Raw genomic sequence first — 11,171 nt, 5'->3', positions numbered from 1 at the left:
ATTAACTGTGTAGGATAAACAGGGAGTTGAGGGACCAGCGAAACCTGCAGATAGGTTAGATCCTGATGTCAATCCCATATATGTGATGACATTGACCATCCCACTGGTTTTCCTTAAGCCTTTGTAGGTACCAAAGGATGTTATCATGTTTAGGGTATATAATGATAACTTCCCCTTGTACATAAAACATGAATATCTTTCTGAAATAACATATGGTGGGCAATGTCTCAACATCTCTATTATATAATTGTGGATTCTGTAAGTCACTTTACATTATTGTATATTAGTTAACTGATTGTTTTAAATTCATACATAATTTACTTTATCTTAACAACAATTGGCATATTACTGAGACAAGTATGTGAGCAGGGAATTCCTCTGTGTATGGATTCCTCAAGCCACAATCCATACAGAGATATCGGCAATCGCAATTTGAATCACAAGATTATATTAAGAAATGGATGTAGAATTCACATAAAGATGTCTACCTAGGAGCCTACTTGAATGGGTAAGTTATACTGAACAAATCAATTTATATAATGTATGCACTATAATAACTTAATGTTCTCCAATGCAGTGCACGTTGGCAAATGGTCATTATATGTCCTAAAGAAAATGTTGTCATCGGGTTTTATTCCTTGCATAATACGCCTGACAACTACTTGAAAGGAATTATTAACAGGTCAGTTGTATTTTTATACATTTATTTTATTATTAGTATTTGACCTCGGTATTTTAATTGTAAATACCCATGCATGTTTCTCTTAATCAATGCTTTGAAGGGATTCAGCGATAGTCAAGGAAGTAAATGTAGAAGCAAAGCTTCATGGTGAATCAAAGGTGATTCAAAGGTGTTTTGATGATAACAATGATGATAACAAAAGATGATGACAAAGGTGATGACAAAAAGCTCAAAGATCAATCAAAGAACAACTCAAGTGAATCAAGAACAATTCAAGAGTTCAAGATAAGAATCAAGAAGAATTCAAGACTCAAGAAGAAAGTTAAGAGTCAAGAATCAAGATTCAAAGTTCAAGATCTCAAGAATCAAGATCAAGATTCAAGAATCAAGAGAAGGCTTAATCAAGATAAGTATGAAAAGTTTTTCTCAAAAATTGAGTAGCACATGATTTTTCTCAAAACATGTTTACCAAAGAGTTTTTACTCTCTGGTAATCGATTACCAGATTGTTGTAATCGATTACCAGTAGCAAAATTGTTTTGAAAAAGTTTTCAAATTGAATTTACAATGTTCCAATTAATTTCAAAAAGTTGTAATCGATTACAATGTTTTGGTAATCGATTACCAGTGCCTTTGAACGTTGAAATTCAAATTCAAATATGAAGAGTCACATCCTTTCACATAAAAGCTTTGTGTAATTGATTACACTGATTTGGTAATCGATTACCAGTGACTATTTCTGAATAAATCAAAAGATGTAACTCTTCAAAAGGTTTTTGACTTTTTCAAATTGATTTTAAGTTTTTCTAAAAGTTATAACTCTTCTAAATGGTTGTATTGACCAGACATGAAGAGTCTATAAAAGCAAGGCTTTGTTTTGCATTTCAAAATCTTGAATACTTTCCAATCAATCTCTTACAATCCTTTACAAGCCTTGAATCTCTTTGAACTTATTTTTCTTCTTTGTACCAAAAGTTGTATGAAGTTTTCTATTTTTCTAAACCTTGAAAACTTGTGTTATTCATATTTTCATCTCTTCTCCCTTTGCCAAAAAGAATTCGCCAAGGACTAACTGCCTGAATTCTTTTTGTGTCTCTCTTCTTCCTTTTCCAAAAGAACGAAGGACTAACCACCTGAATTCTTTTGTGTCTCCCTTCTCCCTTGTCAAAGAATTCAAAATGATGCAGTCTGAGAATTCTTTTTATTCTTCCCTTTCCCTAATACAAAAGTGTTCAAAGGACTAACCGCCTGAGAATTCTTTTGTATCCCATTTACAAAGTATCAAAGGTTTAACCGCCTGAGATCTTTGTCTTAACGTAGGGTACATCCTTTGTGGTACAAGTAGAGGGTACATCTACTTGGGTTTGACTGAGAACAGGAGAGGGTACATCTCTTGTGGATCAGTTCTAGTGGAGGGTACATCCACTAGGTTCAAAGAGAACAAGGGAGGGTACATCCCTTGTGGATCTTTGCTTACAAGGTTGAAAGAAATCTCAAGGACCGCAGGTCGCTTGGGGACTGGATGTAGGCACGGGTTGTTGCCGAACCAGTATAAAAACTCTTGTGTGTTTGTCTCCTTCTTTCCTACTCTTTTACTTTCCGCTGTGCATTTAATTTTCGTTTTTACTTTTTGTTAAGTTTCTCTTCTACTCCTCATTCTCTTAACAATTTAGTAAAAGCCTTAAAAGAGTAATTTTTTAATTAGTAAAGGTTTAGGAATAATTAATTCAACCCCCCTTCTTAATTATTCTGAGGTCACTCGATCCAACAGTAAATCCAAGGCTGCTGCTAGATGGATTGTGGTTAAAGTAAGTGATTTAAACAATTTTTGTTGCCTTAAAAATTAAATTTTATTACTCTGTACACTAATTTTTGGTTAACTTTGAATATCTAAATACCCTATTCAATTTAGTGTAATAAGAAAAAAGGAAGCACTAAGTACGGGTCCTACGTAATGCATTGGATGTCAACGATAGTCCTAGAAGGTTTCAAGGACAATAAGGAAATGGTAATTGTTTACTTCAAAACTAATTCAATTTGTTATAGCTGTTATTATTTATACTTATTAACTTATGTTTTATTATATCATGCAGTGTTTCATTGATCGAAAACCATTAGAACCAGAGACCATGAAGGAAATTCGCATTTAGTGGGCAAGATATTATCAAAAAGTTAAAAATGAAACACTAGGTGTTTAAGTAATTTTAGAATTGTAGAGTTATGTTAATTTAGATTGGGTTACAATTGATTTTATGTAATTACTTTCATTACTTTGAATATTTCTTTTAATTGATAGTAAATATTCAATTATTATGGACAAAATTTGAACTGCCAAATAAAAATTGTCTGGATTGGTTCTGTTTTCAATTTGAAGGTTAATTTGGGGTAATTAAAAAACAGAAAGGATATAATAAAAAATCCAAAAAATAACATCTGTTTTCAGAAAAACCGATGTTGTTGCACAAAAACAACATCATTTTTTAGAAAAACCGATGTTGTTTACCAAAAAACAACATTGGTTTTTAGAAAAACTGATGTTGTTGATAAGAACACAACATCAGTTTTCCTAAAATTAATATTGGTGAGTAGAAAACAACATCGATTTTTCGTCTATTACAACATCAGTTTCTAGGAAAATCAATGTTGACAGTTAACCATAACATTGGTTTTTCTAAAAACCAATGTTGGTTTATACATATTTTACATTTTTTTGGTTTAATTCTTACTATACAACATCAATTTTCTAAAAAGCCAATGTTGTGTATTTTAGGTTAACATCAGTTTTTTAAAACCGATGTTAACGTTAATACTTTTGACGCTGGCTGTTTCAACATTGGTTAATAACTAATGTTGAATGTCCTTAATAATCAATGTTAAAAACCTATTTTCTAGTAGTGAAAATGTACAATATACTAATCACTTAGGTTCACATCTTTATTAAGACTTATCATCTAGGCTTGTTCTTAAACAAACTATCTTTTCAATATTCTATTGTCTTGTGGGGGCCTAAATAAGGACATTATACTTAGCCTAGCTCACAGTAATAAGAAATTCCAAAATAAAACTAAATTGACCATAATATGTTGCAAAATGGAACTTAAATTACAACGATGCGTACCTACCCCACAGTCATATCTAGAAAAGAAAAATCTTTCATAAGCTACCCAATGTTATATGTATATATAAACTACCCATTGTGTGTAACATTTGCCTAAAAGAATAATTATTTAGTCTCATGAGAAGCAACCAATTTCCAATTTAGTACCATTTATCATATATCAAGATTGGAAAATGCATAATAAAAAATTTGTTGAATATGCAGGAATAACTTAAAATGAAAAAACAACAATAAAGAAAAAAATAAAAATTTAAACTTGATAAGGAACTAACCTAAGACTTTTAAAGAGATGTATTGTGTCAAAATGTATGCTTTTCTGGTGCCATCGTTGCTGCACTTTTTCATAGGAATTAAAAGACATTTAGTTTGAGTTAAATTTATCAACCTTCTTTCACAGCAGGTCTTCAGAAAAAAAAAAAAAAAAAGAGGTGGAATTTGACATGTATATATTGAAGATTAAAAAGAATATGCAACACAAGAAAGATCTATTTCCAGTTTAGTATCTAAGTTGGGGCTTAAAAATAACTAGTTCAAGCAATGAACTCAAGAAAGAGAATACCTTTTATTTTTGCAGAGGCCAAAACAAACTCTCAAAGCCTGATTTTAGGGCAACAAAAAAACTCAAAATTTCATATCAATGCCATTACCTGCAAAGTTTTTCAATCACCTAAGTGAGATCCCATATATCACAAGGCTTTTTAATAGATTGGTGCAAATATCAACGTGTTTCGCTTTCTTTACTTTACATGTCAAATATGAATTATATTTTTTTAGTTATACATCATACAACATAATTAATATTTCAAAAAAAATAATTTTGTAACATAATTTAGTCATTCTTTTCCCAAAAGCAACACCTGTGAATTCAAAGATTAAAGTTGGACATTGAGGAAAATTCTTCCCATTAGAAGTATTGATAGCTTTCCCTTGAATTTCATCCTATTGCTCTAACCTTGATTGCTAGAAATCATAATGGAATTTGGATGAGGCATTTTTTCAAACACCTCATAAGCAAAACAAATTTCAACAATTTTAAGCATAGTTTGTTTTTATGATATAAGAAGCAAAAGCAAGACTAAAAAGCACCAGCAAAATTTTGGAATGTATATCAAATAAAAAACACATATCTAATGAGAAGAAAGAAGCAACATTTTCATCCCTTAAGTTCCTAATATCATTCTAATCATTTTTCATGGCCAAGAAATAAAAGAAGCAACAGAAGACAAATATTTCAAACTTGATCTTTCACATTGAAATACTTGTTAGTGCGGCGTGGCAGTGGTGGTGTGGCAATGTTGTTTGGTGCTGGTCGAAGTTTGGTCACGATGGGTGAAGGGTGGAGGAGATGGTTTTTGTCGGAGATGATGCAACACGATGATGGTGGTGCGACTGTGCTATTTGGTGGTGGTTAGAGGTTGGTAACGATGGGAAGTTGGTGGGTATGGTGGAGTGGTGGCTTTTAAGGGAGGTTATGGTGGATGGGTGACATTGGTAGTTCGTAGTTTGAAGGTTTTCATAATTTTTTGGAGGAGTGAGTAAAGATTTGGTAGAAGACAAAAATGCCCTCCCATTGGATAGATGCCACAAATTGGTTGAGGCTAAAATGGCATTTTCTATAGGCTAAACATTTTATAGTAGATAGTAGAAACCTATAGTTGATGCAACCCATCACCAGAGCCATGGCTAGGAGACTCCAAGAAGATTGGGCTAGAGACGCAAGAGAAGGGCCTAGGATTCTCATGAGCCTTAGGGTAGATTTTGAGCCAATGGTCTAAGTATGAGCCCACTTATCTTTGTACATATTAGATTAGGGTTTTATTATTTTTGGGCCTTGTATTTAGGGCTCCATAGTGTAGGGAGGGTATCCTGGTAATGTAGGATTTTTTAGCCCTTGTATTTTAGGGCACCTAGACTAGTTTTTGTATTAGAGGTAGTTTTGTAATTTCACATGCATTAAGTGCACTATTTGATGTGTGTGTGTGTGTTGGGAGAGAAATTTAATTTAATTGGGAGAAGCCCAATCTAATTAAATTTTGGACCATTCTAAGGGGGAGGTGAGCATTTGCTTACTACACCCCATTGTCACATCATATAGTCACACTTTGTGCATGACCTTCATGTTTTACATGCCTCATGACACCTAAGCACACTTAATGGAGAATCTTGGACTTGATCTTGGATTAATGGGTTGAACCATAGCTAAAATTCACTAATAATAATTAGTGAAATTTTGGCTCCAAATTTGGCTCCACAAATTCAAATTCAAGTGAAATTTGAATAGAAATTCAAAATTTCCTCCAATTTTGTGTGACACTTAGGCTATAAATAGAGGCCTTGTGTGTGCATTTTTTCAACTTTGATCATTTGAGAAATTACACTTCAAAGTTCAGACCTCATTTGAGGCATAAATTTTGTGCCCCTTCTCTCCCTCTCCCTCCATTCATCTTCTCCGACCTTCAAGCTCTTATCCATGGCTTCCTATGGTGGTGAGCTTGTTCTTGACTCATCTTCTCCTTGAAGTGGCGTCTTCAATCACCTTTCCTCCTTCTCCATTCTGCTGCCATTGATCTTCAAGAAGCAAAAGACTCCATTGATGAAGAAGATCCAAGGCCTACAACCTCTACATGGAGCTACATCAATAGTGTTGAGGACTATTAAGTCTAAAGATATTTAAGTCTTAAAGACGAATTATGAATCCTAATTATTTTGATTAAATATAAATAAATGCAAATGATAAAAGTTGAGTCAGATATTCTATCAAATCATGATCTGTCTATGTGCGTTTGAATTTTTTAGATGATGCACTCAAAAGACGATTTGATATAACATTTAAATAGTGCATTTAAGACCTTCATTTAATACTTTGTCTGAGATTTTTTCATGTAGAAAACATTCTCCTGGGATCTATCAGAATCCTATGAAGAATAAATAAAGACCATAATTTGAAAGACGTTGATTCTCATTAAAAGACACATTCTGTTGTTGTAAACCTGTTGTGATGAAAGAAGTGACTTCTCTTGTGAAGAACAACACATGATACCCTATCAACATGAACTTTGCATGAAGAAGGAACGTGTATTTAATGCTAGCATTAAATGCCTTAATGGATTCGAGACTTCAGACAAAGAATGGAGTGAAGAATTCAACCATTAAGAGACAATATATGAAAATTTTATACGTGAATTATTCTTTCTTGTAAAACTTTTTGTAAATTCTTGTAAAGATACAAAGCTTTCAAAATACCTTGTATTCCTTGAGACTAAAAGTGCTAAGTGCATTACTAAAATAATAGGTTTTAACATCGCCCTCTTAACATCGGTTATGATGAAAACCGATGTTACAAAATGCGAAGTGACATTTTTGTAAATAAAATGTCATTTTTAACATTGATTTTAGAAAAATTGATGTTACAGGACAATTTTAACATGGGTTATTTAAAAAATGATGTTGTCTAAGCACTCACAACATTGGTTTTTTTAAAAACTAATGTTAACCTCGCGATTTTAACATCGATTATTTAAAAACTGATGTTGTCTAAGCACTCACAAAATAATTTTAAAAAAAAAACAATGTTAACAAGGCGATTTTAACATCAATTATCATGGTTATTTAAAAACTGATGTCTCTGCACTCACAATATCGGTTTTTAAAAAATCGATGTTATTCTTGTTATTCATTGTTCACTGTCATGCTCCCTCTTTCTCCACTTTTCTCCTCTATTCTTCTTCTCATCCTCCCAAAATACAACACATTCTCCTCTTCTCTTCCTCTCGCCACACACCAAAAATTCCCTCCCGAAAACCTACCTGTCGCCCCTGTCAAAGATTGCCCCGACAAACGCCTCAAGACTAACGCCATGGTTTCTCTTTCAAGAGATAAAACTCATTCCTCTACGTGTAAAGTGTAATGGTAGAAACTCAAAAGTTAGGGTTTATGCAAAAATAACCCATCGATCATGGCTGGACTTGTCGTAGTCATGGCGATTCATAGGGCTGAATTGCTGAGTCCTGGTGCACGGTGCAAGCACCTAGTGGGGCTGCACTTGTCGAGCACGATAGAGCTAAGGGACATCTTACTATATTAGACTCACGATAATGTCGCATAGTTACTCTTTGATGGCCTAAACGCATTTAAAAGGGGGTTGCCCAAAATCCAAGTGCTCACTAACCCTAACACTGAGAGAATCAAGAAAAATAGCTTGCATCTTCAACCTCTCACAATCCACCATGACCAAAGATCGTCTCTGTTTTAAACCAGTTCTATTTTGATCCTCTACAACTTATTTCTCTGCTTTTGCAAGCTAGCTATTGTTCCGGTTTGGTTTCTCATGCTTATGTTTTTTTATTCACCACCACTAGACGTTTCTACAGCATTTCCACAAGCATCTCCAGCATCAAAATTTCCTCCTTGTGGTAAGAAATTTCTTTGATTATTTAGGACATGCTAGAAGTAACATATGCATTACTTGGGAAGTTGATATTTTTAATTTCTTTTATTAATATTTTGAGTGAAACATGATATGCTTCAGGAATCCACTTCCATTTTGATCTGCCATCCAACAAGAGTCATTGCTTGAATATTACCAAGCATCTGGACAAGTTTCTGTTGGCTGATTCGGAAAGCTGCTAATGGTGCTCAAAATTGTTTCCTCTCCTTTAGGTACCTATTGATCTATCCAAATTCAGAAATATTTGACGTGAAAGAGCAAGTATGATAACATTCTAATTAATGGAGCAAATGATAAGAAAATAGTAACATATTTGGATAACTCTTTCAATTGTAGGTAAAACAATAACTGTGCACCCAAGTTGCTTTTAAAAATGGTTAGTTAGTGTCATAAGTTACATTAGAATTGTTTTATTTTTTGACTTTAGGTTATTCTGTTTGTTGAAGTCAGTGATAATCATGCAGTGCTATTACCAAACCATGTTCTTTTCTTTAAAGATAAAATCCAATTTCATTAATCTCAAGTCCACCATTCTTCACATGACCTATGAGACCTCAAGTATATATATGTATTACAATAATAATAGCTATAATAAAGATCCACTTGAGTACATGTATATAAGATCAAGCTATACTTTGCATGGAGTATAGATCAAGTCATAGAAGGTCTGCATGAAATTCTACCCAATAATAATAATAATAATAATAATAATAATAATACACTACTAGAAAAATACTTTCAACATCACTAAATTAACATCGGTTTTTGTTAAAACCGATGTTAACAAAAATACGGTGGCAAAATGGTAAATACCCATACTTTATTAACATTGATTTTTCAAAAAACCGATGTTAACAAGAGCATGGTGGTAATAAATTCAGTTAATTCACATAAGTTTTGAAAAAACCGATGTTAACTAGTTTATGTTAACATCGGTTTTTTTAAAACCTGATGTTAACGTTATTTTGTTAACATCGGTTTTTGTAAAACCTGATGTTAACATAAACTAGTTAACATCGGTTTCATAAAAACAAATGATAAGTTTATAACGTCAACATCTTGTGTTATTGATAAATTAAAACATGAAGTTCTTTTCCCCGTGCATTGAGTTTCGCAAACCCTGCCTCCGTCATCACTGCCATCTCCCTCCTCCGTGACACTGCATCTTGCGACTCGTCACCGCCATCTCTTTATCACCCAAGTGAACCTGCAACTAGTCTGGTGAGCATCCTCATGCCTGCTTCCCTCATTGTCGCTTCCCTCATTGTCGCTTAATCTTTTCTAATTCTGAGCATTCCCTCTACTTGTTTCATGTCTTGTGAGCATTCGCTGAGGTACATTTCGTTGAGCATTCCCTCGTGGCTGGTTCTTTTCAGATTGTGAGCATCTTGGACTTCTGAAAAGGCTTCTGAGCATCCTGTTCATCACTTACTCGAAGATACATTCCTTCTAGGTTTTTTGGGTGATTAACTGTTTATTCATGACACTAGGCTATATTAGTTGTTCATTGTTGAGGGTATATGTAGCAACATATTCGTGCTTTCATTTCATTTTTGCATATCTGCTCTGTTTCTATACATTAGCAGTTTCATTTGTGAGGTGATTTTTTGATTTCCTTATTTTCTAATTAAGTTCAAAATAATTTGATGTTATACATGTATGTTGATTTCAATTGTAGTCGAACAAAATGACATTGATTTTGTTTGAAGGTAATGGCATTGATCTTGTTTCCTGTGTGTAGTTGCTCTATGCATTTCTCCTTGTGTATTAGTATTTATTGAAGTCAATTTTCTATTTTGAAATTTAATGGTGTCATATATTTTGATATAATATTTTGCAAGTTTCAGACATGTCTTATGTTATTTTGGCTTTTTAGTTGTAATAGTTATTTTGATAAGAACTTGGAATTAGAATAGTAAATAGGGAGCCCTTGCTACATACCAACTGATAGGGACTAGCAAATCATAAATGAGAAGTGAAATGAAAACACTCTACTATTTAGATGGAGGTCTGATCAAAGTGATCCAGGACCTGATAGTGACAACACATACAATGGTGAATGGTGAAATGGAGATAAAAAAAAAAAAGAAGTAGCTCTAGGCTTTTGAGAGGCCTAGTCTCTCCCACTAGTCCAAAATAATTCTCCACTCCCAACACATATCCCTCCTTATATGTTTATATTCTCTCTGAGCACATGCACCCCTTCTAACTTTCTACCAGCTTGGCATTTAGTTTCACTTTCCCCCCTTTAATTTCACTTAGGTTACGTGCATCACACCTCATTTTGTTGCCTTACACCTGCACTCTGCTTTCCTCTTTCATAATCTTTGGTGGTCTTCGGCCTTGGGTTTGTATCAAATTTTTAATCAATGGTTGTTGTATGGACTTTTGGAGTCCATCAATTGTTTGCTCATGACTGACCTTATTCTGTTCTGCTTGCTGATTGCAACTTCCCCCCATGCAATGTTTGTTAACTTTATTACTCAAGTTGTAGTCTTCCTAAATTTCATCCCCTTTTCCTTGATAATGTTTCATCCCTCTTCCAAACTTCTTGACATAATGATTTTAAGATCATCTCCAACAGCCCCTCAATGTCCATTGCTTATGTGTCCACTACCTCAATTTTTTTGATTTCCAGTTTCCTCACTATTGGGTCAATGTTTGACTATGCTTAGAATCTTTTCCATCTCCATTGTTTCAGTTTCTATACCTTCGTCTTGGCTTCTATTTTATAGCCACCTAGGTTTTAGTTCCTCATCCTGGACTAAAATTGGTTGATTCAGATCACTCTCTGGCTGGAATAATTTGATTACTTCCCTAAGAGTGTTCACAAAGTAGTATTTGGATTGTTGAGCCAATCACTATTGATATACTTGATCATTACAGCTATTTTTTCCCATACTAGTAGAGCGTCGGCCTGTAGGA

Source organism: Glycine soja, chromosome 3 (genome assembly GCF_004193775.1).
Source record: "Glycine soja cultivar W05 chromosome 3, ASM419377v2, whole genome shotgun sequence".
Lineage (NCBI taxonomy): Eukaryota > Viridiplantae > Streptophyta > Magnoliopsida > Fabales > Fabaceae > Glycine > Glycine soja.
This window is presented reverse-complemented; position numbering follows the sequence as displayed.